Source organism: Lissotriton vulgaris, chromosome 12 (assembly GCF_964263255.1).
Source record: "Lissotriton vulgaris chromosome 12, aLisVul1.2, whole genome shotgun sequence".
Lineage (NCBI taxonomy): Eukaryota > Metazoa > Chordata > Amphibia > Caudata > Salamandridae > Lissotriton > Lissotriton vulgaris.
In genome coordinates this window covers 801,001,136-801,017,663 of record NC_141700.1, presented here as the reverse complement: position 1 = coordinate 801,017,663, position 16,528 = coordinate 801,001,136, and the positions used below count along the sequence as shown (strand labels likewise).

The 16,528-nt window shown below is 49.5% G+C and overlaps 1 protein-coding gene and 1 pseudogene across 2 annotated transcripts in view; one reads left to right on the top strand and one right to left on the bottom strand.

The window, feature by feature from the left end:
- The window catches only part of C12H17orf114 (chromosome 12 C17orf114 homolog), a 102,774-nt gene that overhangs the window by 9,808 nt on the left and 76,438 nt on the right, over window positions 1-16,528 (top strand). Inside the window, exon 2 of one of the 2 annotated variants that reach the window (XM_086946228.1) lies at window positions 9,326-9,424. The exons of the other annotated variant lie outside the window; for it this stretch is intronic. The gene's annotated coding sequence lies outside the window, so the exon portion shown is untranslated. The remainder of the gene's footprint in view (window positions 1-9,325; window positions 9,425-16,528) is intronic. 2 annotated transcript variants of the gene reach the window in all.
- The window catches only part of LOC147678780 (uncharacterized), an 80,989-nt pseudogene that overhangs the window by 47,499 nt on the left and 16,962 nt on the right, over window positions 1-16,528 (bottom strand).

The following is a 16,528-nucleotide window of genomic DNA, read 5'->3' as shown; positions in this document are numbered from 1 at the left end:
ACAGGTACAGCACCGGCAGCAGCAGTGCAAGCTTCCCTCACACACAGCACAGGCAGCAGCAGTGCAAGCTTCCCTAACACACAGAGCAGGTACAGCAGCAGTGCAAGCTTCCCTCACACATAGAACAGGTACAGCACGGGCAGCAGCAGTGCAAGCTTCCCTCAGACATAGAACAGGTACAGCACCGGCAGCAGCAGTGCAAGCTTCCCTCACACACACAGCAGGTACAGCACCGGCAGCAGCAGTGCAAGCGTCCCTCACACACAGAGCAAGTACATCACAGGCAGCAGCAGTGCAAGCCTCCCTCACACATAGAGCAGGTACAGCAGCAGTGCAAGCTTCCCTCACACATAGAACAGGTACAGCACAGGCAGGAACAGTGCAAGCTTCCCTCACACACAGAACAGGTACAGCACCGGCAGCAGCAGTGCAAGCTTCCCTCACACACAGAACAGGTACAGCACAGGCAGCAGCAGTGCAAGCTTCCCTCACACACAGAACAGGTACAGCACAGGCAGCAGCAGTGCAAGCTTCCCTCACACACAGAACAGGTACAGCACCGGCAGCAGCAGTGCAAGCTTCCCTCACACACAGAACTGGTACAGCACAGGCAGCAGCAGTGCAAGCTTCCCTCACACACTGAACAGGTACAGCACCAGCAGCAGCAGCAGTGCAAGCTTCCCTCACACATAGAACAGGTACAGCACTGACAGCAGCAGTGCAAGCTTCCATCACACATAGAACCGGTACAGCACAGGCAGGAGCAGTGCAAGCTTCCCTCACACACAGAACAGGTACAGCACAGGGAGGAGCAGTGCAAGCTTCCCTCACACACAGAACAGGTACAGCACAGGCAGCAGCAGTGCAAGCTTCCTTCACACACAGCACAGGTACAGCACAGACAGCAGCAGTGCAAGCTTCCCTCACACACAGAACAGGTACAGCACAGGCAGCAGCAGTGCAAGCTTCCTTCACACACAGCACAGGTACAGCACAGGCAGCAGCAGTGCAAGCTTCCCTCACACAATGAACAGGTACAGCACAGGCAGCAGCAGTGCAAGCTTCCTTCACACACAGCACAGGTACAGCACAGACAGCAGCAGTGCAAGCTTCCCTCACACACAGCACAGGTACATCAGCAGTGCAAGCTTCCCTCACACAATGAACATGTACAGCACAGGCAGCAGCAGTGCAAGCTTCCCTCACACTTAGAACAGGTACAGCACCGGCATTAGCAGTGCAAGCTTCCCTCACACACAGAACAGGTACAGCACAGGCAGCAGCAGTGCAAGCTTCCCTCACACACAGAGCAGGTACAGCACCGGCAGCAGCAGTGCAAGCTTCCCTCACTCACAGAGCAGGTACAGCACCGGCAGCAGCAGTGCACGCTTCCCTCACACACAGAGCAGGTACAGCACAGGCCACAGCTGTGCAAGCTTCCCTCACACACAGAGCAGGTACAGCACAGGCAGCAGCAGTGCACGCTTCCCTCACACACAGAGCAGGTACAGCACAGGCCACAGCTGTGCAAGCTTCCCTCACACACAGAGCAGGTACAGCAGCAGTGCAAGCTTCCCTCACGTCGAGAATAGTACAGCACTGGTAGCAGCACTACTTGTTTCTCTCACACACCAGGATACAGCGGAAACCATAACAGGCAAGCTTCCTTTACTCAGTACAGGAACAGCCAACTTCATATTAATAATAATAATAATAATAATCATCCTTCTTATTATTATGATTATTAAATGGCCATTTGTACAGCGTTCACAAACACTACCAAAACTTAATCCCTTGGTGCTATTAAGTCAACGAGGACTACAAGTAGAAAGGGCGTCTTTATGCACCGCTTGCCGGTTGTCAAAACACTTAAATTAAAGGCATTGTAATTTAGGATGCCAGTAGCTCTCAAAATCTCGCAAATGCGAGACCTATTGCATTGCAAATGCTTGTTTTTTTAGCATGTCTGTTTTTCCAAACTAGGTGAATGTCTCATTCTGTCCTTTTCAGTCTGAAAACCTCCCTTTCAGCGGCCCTCTGAGGTCCATGGGGCTGTGAGATGTGCAGTTGTTGATGCACGTCACTAGGGGTAAGATCTGGAACCCACAGCTGTCGCCCTTTTAAGTCACAGAGGGGGCATGTCACCATATGGGGCACAGGGGTCACAGGTCGAGTGCCTTTGAGGCCATAGAACAGCAACAGGACTTCAAAGATCCTTAAAACATGCGGTTGGTGTACTTTATTTCTTATAATACGTCCGTTACTTCATGGCGTTCAGTATTGTTGGGTAAAGATTGAAATACGTGACCTTTTGATATCAGAACGCAGGCCCAGTTTCGACTTTCTGCTGAATAGATTGGCTGCCTTGCTGGTCGCTTTCTAATTCCGGAGAGCCTGCCCATTGCCCAGGGTCCTTTCCTTGCTGGACCCCCTACCTGTGTGTGTGGGAGGGGAGGGGCTGCTTGTGCACGGCCTGGGAGGGCCATGTGTCTTTAGAGGCCACCTCCCCATTTCAAAGGTTACACACACTAGCGCCTCTACAAACAGTCGTGTCTAGGCGGCGAGGGGTCTGTTGTGCACTGCACTAGAGCCAGCCAGCTGATGTATGTGAGTGCACAACTTTGGACGGGACCCGGAACCGGGCCTCAGCCTGTCCCATTCACTGTTCTAATGCACGGATTGTTCACATGCATCCGAGGAGCCATTCACTATTCTAATGCACGGATTGTTCACATACATCTGAGGAGCCATTCACTGTTCCAATGCACAGATTGTTCACATACATCCGAGGAGCCATTCACTGTTCTAATGCACGGATTGTTCACATACATCCGAAGAGCCTCTCACTATTCTAATGCACGGATTGTTCACATACATCCGAGGAGCCTCTCACTATTCTAATGCATGGATTGTTCACATACATCCGAGGAGCCTCTCACTATTCTAATGCACGAATTGTTCACATACATCCGAGGAGCCATTCACTATTCCAATGCACAGATTGTTCACATACATCCGAGGAGCCATTCACTGTTCCAATGCACAGGTTGTTCACATACATCCGAGGAGCCATTCACTGTTCTAATGCACGGATTGTTCACATACATCCGAAGAGCCTCTCACTATTCTAATGCACGGATTGTTCACATACATCCGAGGAGCCATTCACTGTTCTAATGCACGGATTGTTCACATACATCCGAGGAGCCATTCACTGTTCTAATGCACGGATTGTTCACATACATCCGAGGAGCCTCTCACTATTCTAATGCACGGTATGTTCACATACATCAGAGGAGCCTCTCACTATTCTAATGCACGGATTGTTCACAAACATCCGAGGAGCCTCTCACTATTCTAATGCACGGTCACATACATCCGAGGAGCCTCTCACTATTCTAATGCACGGATTGTTCACAAACATCTGAGGAGCCATTCACTATTCTAATGCACTGATTGTTCACATGCATCCAAGGAGCCATTCACTATTCTAATGCACGGATTGTTCACATGCATCCAAGGAGCCATTCACTATTCTAATGCACGGATTGTTCACAAACATCCGAGGAGCCTCTCACTATTCTAATGCACGGATTGTTCACAAACATCTAAACGGCCTCTCACTTTTCTAATCCCTACTGTTGCACTCTTTGGGAGTGGAAATAGTAATTTAAAATCTCCCGCTATCCAATGCTTTCCCTACTGTTGCACTCTGTCGAGTGGGAATAGTAATTTTAACCCCTACGCTATCCAACGCTTTCTCTACTGTTGCATTTAATGGAGTGGTTATAGTAAATTTTACACTTTCAGCTATCCTACGGTAAAAATATTGTAAATATTTTATTAATATTATGTGTGTGTGTATGTATATATATATATATATATATATATATATACAAATTAATTTGTAAAAAAAATCATTATATTAATTACTAATTTTATGATTTAAGTATGTTTAAGTTAATTCAATTTATTATTGAATTAATTTTTAATTAATTTAAAGCATTTTTAAAAATTCGATATTTTGACTAAGTATATTTTTTACATCGATTATTTTTGATTTGTTATTTTTGGTACTTGCCTGTTTGGAGATAGGATGTCGATATTTGGGTATTCTATATTTTCACCTCGATATTTTTGTAACTCGTTTTTTTTACATCGATAGTTTAAGTGATCCGTCGGCAGGGTATGCCTAGACGTGGGTCCCTTGCTCACTTTGCCGCTGGATTCAAGCTAGCCTGGCTGATGAGGGCTGTTAGCCAGAAACAGGTCCCAGAATGCTTGTTTCCGGTCCAGGGAAGAAGTGGCTTGGCAGTTCGGGCTGGACTGTTCCCAGGAGGCACAAGGTCAAGACGGATTTGCATATAGTTGGGTCTGAAATGAGGAGGCGAAGTGAGCTAAAGAATGGGGATGGATTCAACCCAGATCTGTGACTGGGGGTGAGTGTCTGAAAAGGTTTAGCGCTCCGTCCATCATCTCCTTGTGTTTGCTTTGGACGCCCTTAAGTGTCAGAAAAATTTGCAATTAACCCTTGTACATGTCAATCCCTGATATTACTTTAGTGCAGCTGTGGGGCCATCCGTCCGTCCATCCATCCGTCCGTCCATCCATCCATCCATCCATCTTAAGGAGCCCTCTCTCCTCCCCACCCGCTTCACCCCTCTTCAAATCTGCCTACAGAAAAATTGCCATTGGCTAAAAAGTTGGTTCTGCAATACTTAAGTACTCCGGAAGAGGGGGCTCTTCGTTGGTGGCAGGAGGAAGCTTCCTGAACAGCAGAGTAGCAGCTGTTAGCCCCCTTTCCCCCCCCCCCCCCCCCCCCCCAAACGGCCCAGAAACCCCGAGCTGGAGATGATGGTATTCCTAAAAAGTTGTTGGTTCAGGTCTGTGGAAAGGGGTCGATACCTGATGGATACTTGTAGACAGGCTGGGGAGGTATGAACTGAATTCTGGGGGGGGGGGGGGGGCGGCAGACACTCATGAAGACTCCATGTCTGTTTTCAGGCCCCCCTCTTTTGCCAGCCTCGTATGATTATAAACCTCAAAGTGCACACGCACACAGCGGCTTTCGGCGAGTCCTCTCCATCCATTGGTCTGTTAAAGCCTCAATAATATTTTGGTTCCTTCCACCAGGGCACACGGCACAGGAAGGGGGTCAGCCCACTCCTCTGTCGGTTCTCTTGCACTGTGAGTGACAGCATTTTTTATCTAATCATGCGCACATCCGCCCAAAAAGATGTTCCCTTCAGTGCCAGGGCTGGTGGGCCAGTGCATCACGCTAGCTTGCCCGGACCAGGCCTGTTGTCTTTGCCTGTGCTTGTTTTTCTTTTTCCATTGTCAGCAGCAGCCACGCTGTGAGCTGTACATTCTGCTGAAGTTGCAGGAGGCGCCAGGAAGGATTACAGCTCAGCGAGGATTTGTGTTAATTAAATGGAAGGAAAGTTAAGTATCCCCGAGACCTGAACCCGTCATTAGTGGTTTTGTTGCAAGAGGCGCCTGGCACGAGGGACATGAGCTGTCGAGGAGCACACGGCGAGGGTGACCACGCACACGGCGCTGGCGAGGAGCACACGGCGAGGGTGACCACGCACACGTCGCTGTCGAGGAGCACACGGCGAGAAGTCCAGGCGAGGTCACCCCGCACAGGAGCTGTCCAGGAGCACACGGCGAGGAGGTGGCCTCGCGTGTTCCTTTCCTGCAGCTCCCCCATCCCACCCCCCCCCCCGCCTCAGGGGTGCAGCTCGCCACCTTCACCTGTGGTGACGGATTTGAACCGAGACCAGGTAACCTTGACGCCTCTCTGCCCTGTGAGTGACGTCAGCGCCTCACCCCATCATTAGCAGTCGAGCATCGCCAGGCAACGCGCCACAGCTGCGGCCCAGCGCCTCGACGCCCCCAGGCGCTAGACGGGTGATGTCAGGGCGCTGTGGACAGGAGTGTCAGCCGACGTGAATAGTGTGCCCTAAACAACCTTTACAAACACATCTTCTCATCGGGGTAGAGTGCCTATTAGTAACTGAAACGGATATTCAGGAACCCAGACCCTGGACCTACAGCCAGGCCTGCTGGACTCATCCGTGGAACCTGTGGACGGTGTGTGACCCGCAGCAGAATCTATGCATGTATGGGCCTATAACGAGTCCCGCGCAGAAATGGGGTCGAATAGGAGTGTTTTGTGCTTACATTTTTTGTCTAAATGAGCTCATCTGCAGGGCCGGCCTTAGGCATGTGCAAGCTGATCACCTGCACAGGGCCACCAGACCCCAGGGACCACCACACCAATATATTAAGCATGAGCGAATTTTGCGGATCTCGCGTTCGCGAATTTTGCGGATTTGCGGATTCGCAATCCGCAAAATCCGCGAATTCCCGCGAATTTGCGGATTTTTTTTTTTTGTGTGTTCGCCCGTGTTTCTGCCAGTTCGCAAGGGTTTTGTACACTTTCGCAAATTGCGAACTTACCTGTCGGGTCGCAAGTTTCGCGAACTTGTTGTTTCCAGCCTGTTTGGGACACTCTTCTTCATCACTGCCACTCTCTGTCACCACTGCCACTCTCTGACTACTCATGCCACCCTCTGGCCCACCCATGCCACCCTCTGTTTCATCACCACACCCTCTGGTTGTCCAGTGTACATTATTTTCGGCAAAGCAAAGCACACCTTCCCTGCCTCAAGTGACCTGAATTAATTTGGGGCTGATTCATGTGTCACAGAATATTTTTTTAGCTGGCACCTGCTTCCTTAGTGCGCCCTGATTAGTGATCTTTTGCACTTGCTAAGTGCTTTCATTGTTGCAAAATTAGTTACAACACCTGCCCTGCCCCAACTGACAATAATGAATTAGGGGCTGATTAATGGATTTTAACTTCCAGCCTGGCTCCTGCTTGTCTCCCTTAGCTGTAATTCAGGACCTTTGTGGCATATGTGTAACTATTCTGAGGTTCAGAGCAGGGTCACATACTAGTTTCAACTGGCAACTGAACTCTGGAGGGGCCCCTCAGGAAGCACTCCAGGAAATGGCTACTAATGATGAGCCTGAACTTTTGAACCTGGTAAGTAGTTACTTTCAGTTTTGCTAAGATCGTATTTCTGCAATTTTGCACTTATTCGCGGGGCGCGAACTCACGCGAACAGTGCGAGCAGTGCGAGCAAAATCCGCTGCTCGCGGATTTGCGGATTTTGCGGGAAATTCGCAAATCTCGCGGATTGCGGATTTCCCGAAAATCCGCAAAATCCGCGAGCGGAACGGATTTTCCGCCCACGCCTACAATATATATCCTTAATATAATAATCCTCTGAGGATGGATACACATTTGTGTGGCGGTCCCTGCCAGTGATTTGGCTTCCACTTCCAAACACCCTGACTCCTCCCCCCCCCCCCCTCTTCACTGGCCTCCGCGCTCTGCCCGGACCCCCTCTTCCAGGGCCCCTACCTACGCTCCCTGCCCAGGGCCGCCATGAGCCTAGAGCCGTCCCTGTCATCTGCAGACTCATCTGCAAGTACTTCTCTGTACGTATGTGTATAGACATATATATTCCCTAAAACCACAAGTTTCCAGTGACGTTCTGGCGAGGTCTGCTCAGAAATTCACTGTCAAATAAACCGGTTGAAGGGACGCTCTAGTTGGGTGAAGGTGTTCGTGAGAATCTACAGTTTTAAACAAACCAAACCACGGACACTCACCAGGTATATATAGTTCTCTCGAGCACCCATAACTTGCGCTGCTGTCGTGGACCACATATTAGATCACTCGCGACACTGATGACGTCACTCATGACATCTAAAAGAGCTGATCTATGACAACACTGCGTGGAGGGGGCAGGTTATAGTGACTTCATGGAGGCGAATTACAGTTATTACAGTGAAAGCATGGGGGGGGCGAGTGGCGTGTCAAAGCTTGGCGCCTCGAGGGGCGTGTCAAAGCTTAGCGCCTCGAGGGGCGTGCCAAGGCGTGGCGTCTCGAGGAGCCTCATGCCTTGAGGCGATCCAAGTCACAGCGGGGCGCCCTCTCAATACAGTGGCCTCGTGTATATTCATATATGACCCCGGGGAGTGAGTAGAGACTCCAGAGTAGCGCCCCTGACCTCCAGGGTTCATAAGACATCCTTGTAGAGAAAAACTGAGGTAATACCAAACTTAGAAATAGCCCCTTTTCCAGATAACTGAACCTCTACCCCCCCCAAACCTTGCTTCGGGCCATGAAACCCGGATAGTCGGATGTCTAAATACGATGCCAGACTGGCTCCCCCGCCTTGTGTTAGCTGGCAGCCCCTAAGTGAGAGAGGTGGAGTAGTTTCAGTCGAGCGTCCTGCCTCCGCCGAAGCCGGCCCCACTCCCCGCTGCGCTGGTCGGCTGCCGACTTTCAAAAGAGCGAGGTGCCATCTGGCAGGAAACCCCCACAACCAGGGCCTGGCCACCAGGGAAACACCGGCTGGATCAAAGGACTCCAAAGACTCCAGGCACTATAACTACAGGACCCTTTATGCTACGGGGAGAGGAACATAGACTGAAAATCCGAACGGTAGCATCTGGTTGTTGGGAGCGGCAGAGCTGTGTATTATGCATGGGCATGTATATAAAAGTATCCGATGTAGCGTTGTAGCGCCCAGATAAACAGCTGCTTTTCAGTAGTAACATATTTCTCCGGGACCAGTGTTGATATGGAAATGGCAGCGTTTTCAAAATCGAGATATACGATCATGTAGTGTCCCGGATCCAAGAAATGGATGTTTTGAAGAGCCATGTTGTCTGTGCAGAGCCCTCAGTTTTCCCAGGGTGACACCGGAGCAGTTCTATCAATCCACAAATTTGCCTTTGCATTCTGGGATTTGTAGTCTTGTTCGTGTAATTATAAAATCGGAGAAAATTCCCAACATACATAAGGAAAAACCTGCACTGTTTGAGCTACTGAGAGCTGTGTTTGCTCAAGTATGCCAAGCCATGTTCTCAGGAATGCTAGGCACAGCAGCTTGGAAAGGCCGTCTCTAGCATCGGGAGATGAATGAATACATGAGCTGTACACAGTATAGCGCTGCAGTCACCTCATGGAGCTAGCTTTGAATTTTCACAATTACAGGTTGTGCTGGCAGGTTACCAGGAAACCAACACATAAATGAAAAAAATTGTCATGTACAATGCCAATAGCTCTAACTTTTACAAAGGCGAAACCGTTGCATTGTAAATGCTTGTTTTTTTATTTTATGAAACTTTTTAATGTATTTTTATTAATGTAAGTTGTATTCAATTAAAATATATATGTTTGCTATTGAAGTGTCAACTCTACACCAGTTTATTATTTTAACTTTGCGTGTCTCTCTCTTTAAAGAATCTGCGCGCAACGTCCCCAAAAAACCAAATAATTCACTTCAGCTCCTACCGGGAAAGTTTCAAGCCGATCCGTCAGAAAGGGGCCAAGAGAAAGAGGGTAGGTGCCACAGTATTAATTCCCATAGGAAACGTTGCTCTCTCACAGAGAAACAAAACCTATAATGTTTCATTTGCGTGTGTTTGTATGTATACATATATAGATTTTTTTTTGTCTCGATTTTAAATGGTTTATTACATGAACCTCGATATTTCGAATCAATATTTGCACTTTAATGCCTCAAGCATTACATCTTAGTAAAGTCTTATCTTCTGGTGCTGCTCGGCTTTGGATGGACTTTCATATATTGATTCACTGTTTGCACTTTAATGCCTCAAGCATTACATCTTAGGAAAGTTTTATCTTCTGGTGCTGCTCGGATTCACTGTTTGCACTTTAATGTCTATCGAGCATTTTACCCCAGGAAAGCTGCACTTGATGGTGCTTCTAGGATGCTTTTATACGGCTTTATTATCCGTATATAGTATGTTTTATACCTTTACTACATTTACTCTATGCTTTGATTCTTTGTGGTTTGTCATATGGATCACACCTATTTATTCTTTAAGATATCTCTAAGTGAAGAGAAATGTTGAGTGATTGCCTCCGTATATCTCTGTGAATAATATTGTACATAAATTGTTGCCCATACCTTGGGGACAAAAAATGAAAAATAATATGAATATTTTTGTAAATTTGCGAAAAGTTAAAACCCTACTGAGAAACGGTGTTTTTCATTCTTTGGTGTAAATCCGTTCAGCTGTTTCTAAGAAATTTGTGTTTAAAAAGGTGCAGAGGGTGTCACGAAGGGCTTAAAAAGTTGATTATGTCGGGGCGATGGTCCAGTGGGGCCAAATATATAAAAAGAAAAGGCCCTCTGTTCATCTGGGGGAGATTTTCTTCTGTCTGCCTTTTGCTTTATGCAGGACTGGCCCAAGTCCATTAGTACTCTGTGATCTGATTGACTGGCTGCAACTAGATCACAGCATATATATGGAGGCCTCTGGGAAGGTGCCAATTAGGCACAGGACAGAGGGCTAAGTCCCAGAGTCCTGTAAATGCTACCTCAACATTTTTTCCTTATGTTAGAGGCAGCCAATCGGAGAGCTCGGCCCCACAGGAGAAAGCTGACTCAAGGGTAAAAAAAAAAGTGTCTCTTTGACCCAGCTGTCTACATATACAAATATTTGTGATACTTACTATCTTTAACAAAAAAAGAATGGATTTACACAAAATCACAAAAAGCACAACCCGGAGACCAAGATGGAGCTTCCTGCTAAACTTGGGATAATTCTGTTCCAGTATTTGCGGCAGTGCTGCTGAAATAGTCTACAGAGAATACATGGGGGTGTTGCCTTTTGGTAAACCCCATTTTCTTCACCCCGCTTAATGGATCACCTCAAAAAAGTCCATGAACAAACTAGGGACTGAACTAGAACTACCTAATGGCGACCACCAGTGGGTAAATATTAAACATAGAACCCACTGGCGGTCGCCAGTAGGTAGATCTCATTAAGATCATGTTTCGATGGGAAGTGTTTTTTGACTTGCCTTTTATATTTGGCGCAGTTTAAAGAAAATTCACAAACTTTCTTCTAGAAAACAAAAAAGTGTGCTGTTAATTCTTGTTGCATATGGAAAGTTTCGGGTGCTCCGTCATGCGGAGGCTTAGTAAAAGTGGTGGGGGGTAAAAAAAAAATTGTTTCCCGTGTTAATTCCCACAGGAGTTTGAACACGCCACTCACGCCCCACCTGCCCCATGTTCCCCTTTCCCCACTAACTTTCCTCTGCCACAGGGTTCCCAGGTCCTAGCCTCTCAACCCCAATCGCACTCTTCTTTGGAAGCCCGTCTCCATGAGATTTCACTCTGCCTGCAACAAGTTAAGGCAGATGTGCGCAGCCTTTTCGCGCATTACTGGATCTCTCAGTTACTCCATACTAAGCAGCTCCGTTATAACCAATCTCTATCTACGTTTTCTCCCTGACTGTAGTTGTACCGGGCGCCCTTCACTTCCTCATCCTTGGCGAAACTCCTCCCACTCCACCCGTGCATCCCATAGGTGGCCCTCCGCTCTGCACCCCAATGACCCTCTCGACCCTCCAGATGTAGAGCCTCCCTGTCAGATAGTGATATTCACTCTCTCCTACTCCGGCTCTTTCCTCCTCCCGTCAAACTTCCATATAATTGAATCCATCCCTACTGATCCCTTCAGGGAACCTAGCCAAACTCAAGAACTTTAAATACAAACAACCTCACAATAGACACCCACCTCCACCAACGGACACCCTGGTTAGCCTCAAATGCGTGATCCTAAACTGCAGATCGGCTGTTGAACACGCTGCGGATATTGCTGATCTCATCCTTGTCCAAGATCTGGACCTTAAAATTCTGACGGAAACCTGGCTAATTGACTCCGCCGCTCCTATCCTGGACTTTCGAACGCCCCCCAACTTTTATATCATTAGGTTGGACAGAACTAGCGGTCACAGGGGAGGCTTGCTTACATCATAGTAATTTAATAGTGAAAGTCATTCATGCCAACCTCCTGCCCTCATGTGAATACCCATGCATTGAAGTGACCGGAGGCAACAAATCACTCATGTATACTGCACACGTTCTACCACCCCCCGGCGACAACCTTCCCTTCACAGAACAGATCATGGATGTTATTTCGGCCAACGGGGATTTCCAGGGCACGCAGTTCTTCCTCTGTGACTTCATTCTCCACTGGAATGATGTAAAGGATGTGCTGGTCAATAGCCTTAAATCCTATTTGACCTCAATCTTATCCAAATATGTGACAGCCTGATACATACCAAAGGAGCCACTTTGGATCTTGTCATTGGTAAGCCCAACTCTTTCCGCCTGGAGTCGATCCTCTCATGTGACTGGACAGATCACTATTGCATCCCCTTCCTCCTCCATGAATCAGAAAGAGCAAGCAGATCCCAACCTAAGAATCCCAAAAAGCTGAATACCTGTTTAAGGAACATCAACTCGCAAGACACGACTGAGCTCTGTGATAACATCTTGCCCCCCACCCCCTCTGAACATGTCTGATCTCCACGACTTGTCGGACTACTATAACCACGCAACGCTTAATGTTCTTGATGCGGTGGCACCACTTCAGCTTAAGAGTGTCTGCTAATATCTCCAAACCATGGTTCAATGATCGTCTTAATGCTGAAAAAAGAAACGTAAGACTTGCAGAAAGGTAAAGGAAGTGGCAAGCCTATCCCTCCATGGAACGTCTTTTTCATCTGAGATCCTTGCGAAGCTTATACAACAGATGCAGTAGATGTGCGAAGGCCACCTTCTTTAGAACTCAACTAGAACAATGAAAAAAAGTCTGAAAGTTGTTCGAACTCCTCAAGTCCCAATCTGATAATCATCCTAACCTCTGGGCTCCGGGTCAAGGGACACTGCCGAACTGGGAAGAATTTGCTGTTTTCTTCAGGGATAAAACTGCCAAGATGGATTCGGAGCTACGGTCGGCCAGGGTTCACCTCTCGAGTGGTGCGCTGAACACCCTATGCCCCTCAGAGTAGAACATCTCCGAACATATACAGCCCTGCCGCCCAAAAAACAATGCTTCGTGGAGTTTGTTCCAAACCGTGGATGAACCCACTATTCGCAAAATGTTGTTGACCTCGAAACCTTCTAATCACTACAACGACCCTCTGCCATCGAACCAGTACCCGGAAGTGAGACCTGCCTTACTAACTCTATGGACGACGATCGTCCAAGCTTCTCTTTTGGAAGGTGCTATTCCGGATTGCCGTAAATCAGGTCGGGTTACCCCGATCCTAAAGAAACCAAATGCAGATACCACTGACCTTAACTTTCGACCAATCCCTAACATCCCCACTGTGGCAAAACTTTTGGAAAAATGTGTGCTCTCCCAACTTTGCCATCACATTGACCATTTCCAACTCCTGGATCAATGCCAATCTGGTTTCCGCCCAGGTCATAGCACAGAGTCGGCGCTCACACACATCGTGGATGATGCGCATAGAATGCTGGATCACAATGAGTCGTGCTTACTGGTCATTCTCAACCTTTCGTCAGCATTTGATTCTGTGAAACATGATCACCTAATTGACCTCCTAGAACACAGGATGGGGTTGTCCGGCCGGTTTTATGCTGGTTCTCTTCGTTCCTTCAGAACAGATCCCAATGTTTCAAGGTGGACCAATCCCTGTCCCACTCTGCACCAGTCATGTTGGGGGTTCCACTAGGTTCTGCATTGTCCCCCCCCCCCCACGCTCTTTTAACCTGTTCATGGAGCCTCTGACGGAAATTTTAAAATCATCCGGCATTGAATATCATATGTATACAGATGATACCCAACTATACCTGAAGATCACCTCCCATGAAGACATCCAGTCCCTCAACTCAGTCCTGCTGGAAACACAAAGCTGGCTGACACGCAATCCCCTGAAGCGTAATGCTCTAAAACGGAATTCCTTCTGATCTCACCCCACAACCAATCCCTCATCATGGAGCAATGGTTGAATCCACTGACAGCTCTTAACTGCAGTCCACACTTTGTCGAGACTGCATCATCTCTGGGCATCATTCTAGACAAAAGTCTGAACATGCAGAAGCGCATCAGTTCCCCCACCAAAGGAGTGAGCTTCCAACTCCGCTTACATAGGGTGCTCAAACCCTTCCTCCCGGCTCATGACCTAAAGGTTGCAGTTCAAGCATTAGTGATCTGAAAGCTGGACTATGGTAGCGCAACACTTTGCGGCCTGCCTAGAGCGAGGACGGCTCCTCTTAGGGCTTCCCTAAACTCTGTTGCAAGGCTCTAAACTGCCACAAAAAAATACCACCATTTATCTCTGGACTTGCAGGAACTGAATTGGCTTCCTTATGAAGCTTGGATCCAGTTAAAGATTGCATGCATGGCTCACAAAGCCATCCACTTCGAGACCCCGCTGTACCACTTCCAGTTTCTGAGACTCTCCTGTGGTTCTAGAGCCTGCAGAAGCCCCAGCACCCTTTTGCTCAAACCTCAAATTCAAGAAACAATGGATCTATAACCGAGCCTTCTCAGGGATGGCTCCGAGGATCTGGAACTCCCTGCCCCCCAGAAGTCAGGGGGAACCCTTCTACCGTCTTCAAAAAAGAGGTCAAAGGGCTCCTGATGAAGACATTTCTGCCTTAGCATGGCTCCGACATCGGATTCTGGGTTCATACCCGTTTTCTCTGGCTCAGTCACTTGGGTCACGATTGGGTCGGACAATTCTAGACTGTGATTTTGCCCGTTGCTGCGTCTACTTTTCCCTCATGAGACTGTTTGACAATTTTGACTTTCATTCTGTCGATTGGTCTTTTCTGTTTTTTATGTTTATACCCTTATGATGATTTTGTAAAGCGCTCTGATACCCTCGGTGGTCATGTTTGCGCTATAAAACTTTCTAAATAAATTAGAATAAATCCATCTTGAGCTTCAGCATCTGCTTCATCTGAAGTAAAGTCTGCTCAAAGTCGGGGGTCTGTGCGTCGGGCGCCGGGCACGCACCGAGCCGCGGGAACAGGCCTTCAGGAGGGGAGACTGGCCGTTCCGTCACCCCAGGAGACGGAAAGCGATCCCTCGGAATGAACGGGCCCTGTTATTGTTCATTCAGTGGATGAAACCCACACCTCACTCTCTGTAGGGGTGAGCTCCGCTCCCAGCCCACGGGGCCTTCCTGAAGCCGACAGGGCTCTCTGACGGAGGCCCGGGATCTGGGACGGTGTCTGAAATCTTTGGATGCAGGCACATCTCCCGCTCTGGGCCTGGTGCCACTGCTCCTGCTGCACCAATGGAAGCCACACCCCGGGGCCTAGGTGCACTGCTCCTGCTGCACCAATGGAAGCCTCGCCCCAGAGTCTGGGTGCCACTGCTCCTACTACACCAGTGAAAGCCACGCCCCGTGCCTGGGTGCACTGCTCCTGCTGCACCAATGGAAGCCACGCCCCCGGGCCTGGGTGCACTGCTCTTGCTGCACCTATGGAAGCCACGCCCCTGAGTCTGGGTGCACTGCTCTTGCTGGACCAATGGAAGCCACGCCCCAGAGTCTGGGTGCCACTGCTCTTGCTGGACCAATGGAAGCTAAGCCACAGAGTCTGGGTGCCACTGCTCCTGCTGCACCAATGGAAGCCACGCCCCAGAGTCAGGGTGCCACTGCTCCTGCTACACCAGTGAAAGCCACGCCCGGTTCCTGGGTGCACTGCTCCTGCTGCGCCAATGGAAGCCACGCCCCCGGTCCTGGGTGCACTGCTCTTGCTGGACCAATGGTAGCCAAGCCACAGAGTCTGGGTGCACTGCTCCACCTGCACCAATAGAAGCCACGCCCCTGAGTCTGGGTGCACTGCTCCTGCTGCACCAATGGAAGCCACGCCCCCGGGCCTGGGTGCACTGCTCCTGCTGCACCAATGGAAGCCACGCCCCAGAGTCTGGGTGCCACTGCTCCTGCTGGACCAATGGAAGCCACGCCCCTGAGTCTGGGTGCACTGCTCCTGCTGCACCAATGGAAGCCACGCCCCAGAGTCTGGGTGCCACTGCTCCTGCTGGACCAATGGAAGCCACGCCCCTGAGTCTGGGTGCACTGCTCCTGCTGCACCAATGGAAGCCACGCCCCCGGGCCTGGGTGCACTGCTCCTGCTGCACCAATGGAAGCCACGCCCCAGAGTCTGGGTGCCACTGCTCCTGCTGGACCAATGGAAGCCACGCCCCTGAGTCTGGGTGCCACTGCTCCTGCTGGACCAATGGAAGCCACGCCCCTGAGTCTGGGTGCACTGCTCCTGCTGCACCAATGGAAGCCACGCCCCAGAGTCTGGGTGCCACTGCTCTTGCTGGACCAATGGAAGCTAAGCCACAGAGTCTGGGTGCACTGCTCTTACTGCACCAATGGAAGCCACGCCCCAGAGTCTGGGTGCCACTGCTCCTACTACACCAGTGAAAGCCACGCCCCGTGCCTGGGTGCACTGCTCCTGCTGCACCAATGGAAGCCACGCCTTGGGGCCTAGGTGCACTGCTCCTGCTGCACCAATGGAAGCCACGCCCCTGAGTCTGGGTGCACTGCTCCTGCTGCACCAATGGAAGCCACGCCCCCGGGCCTGGGTGCACTGCTCCTGCTGCACCAATGGAAGCCACGCCCCCGGGCCTGGGTGCA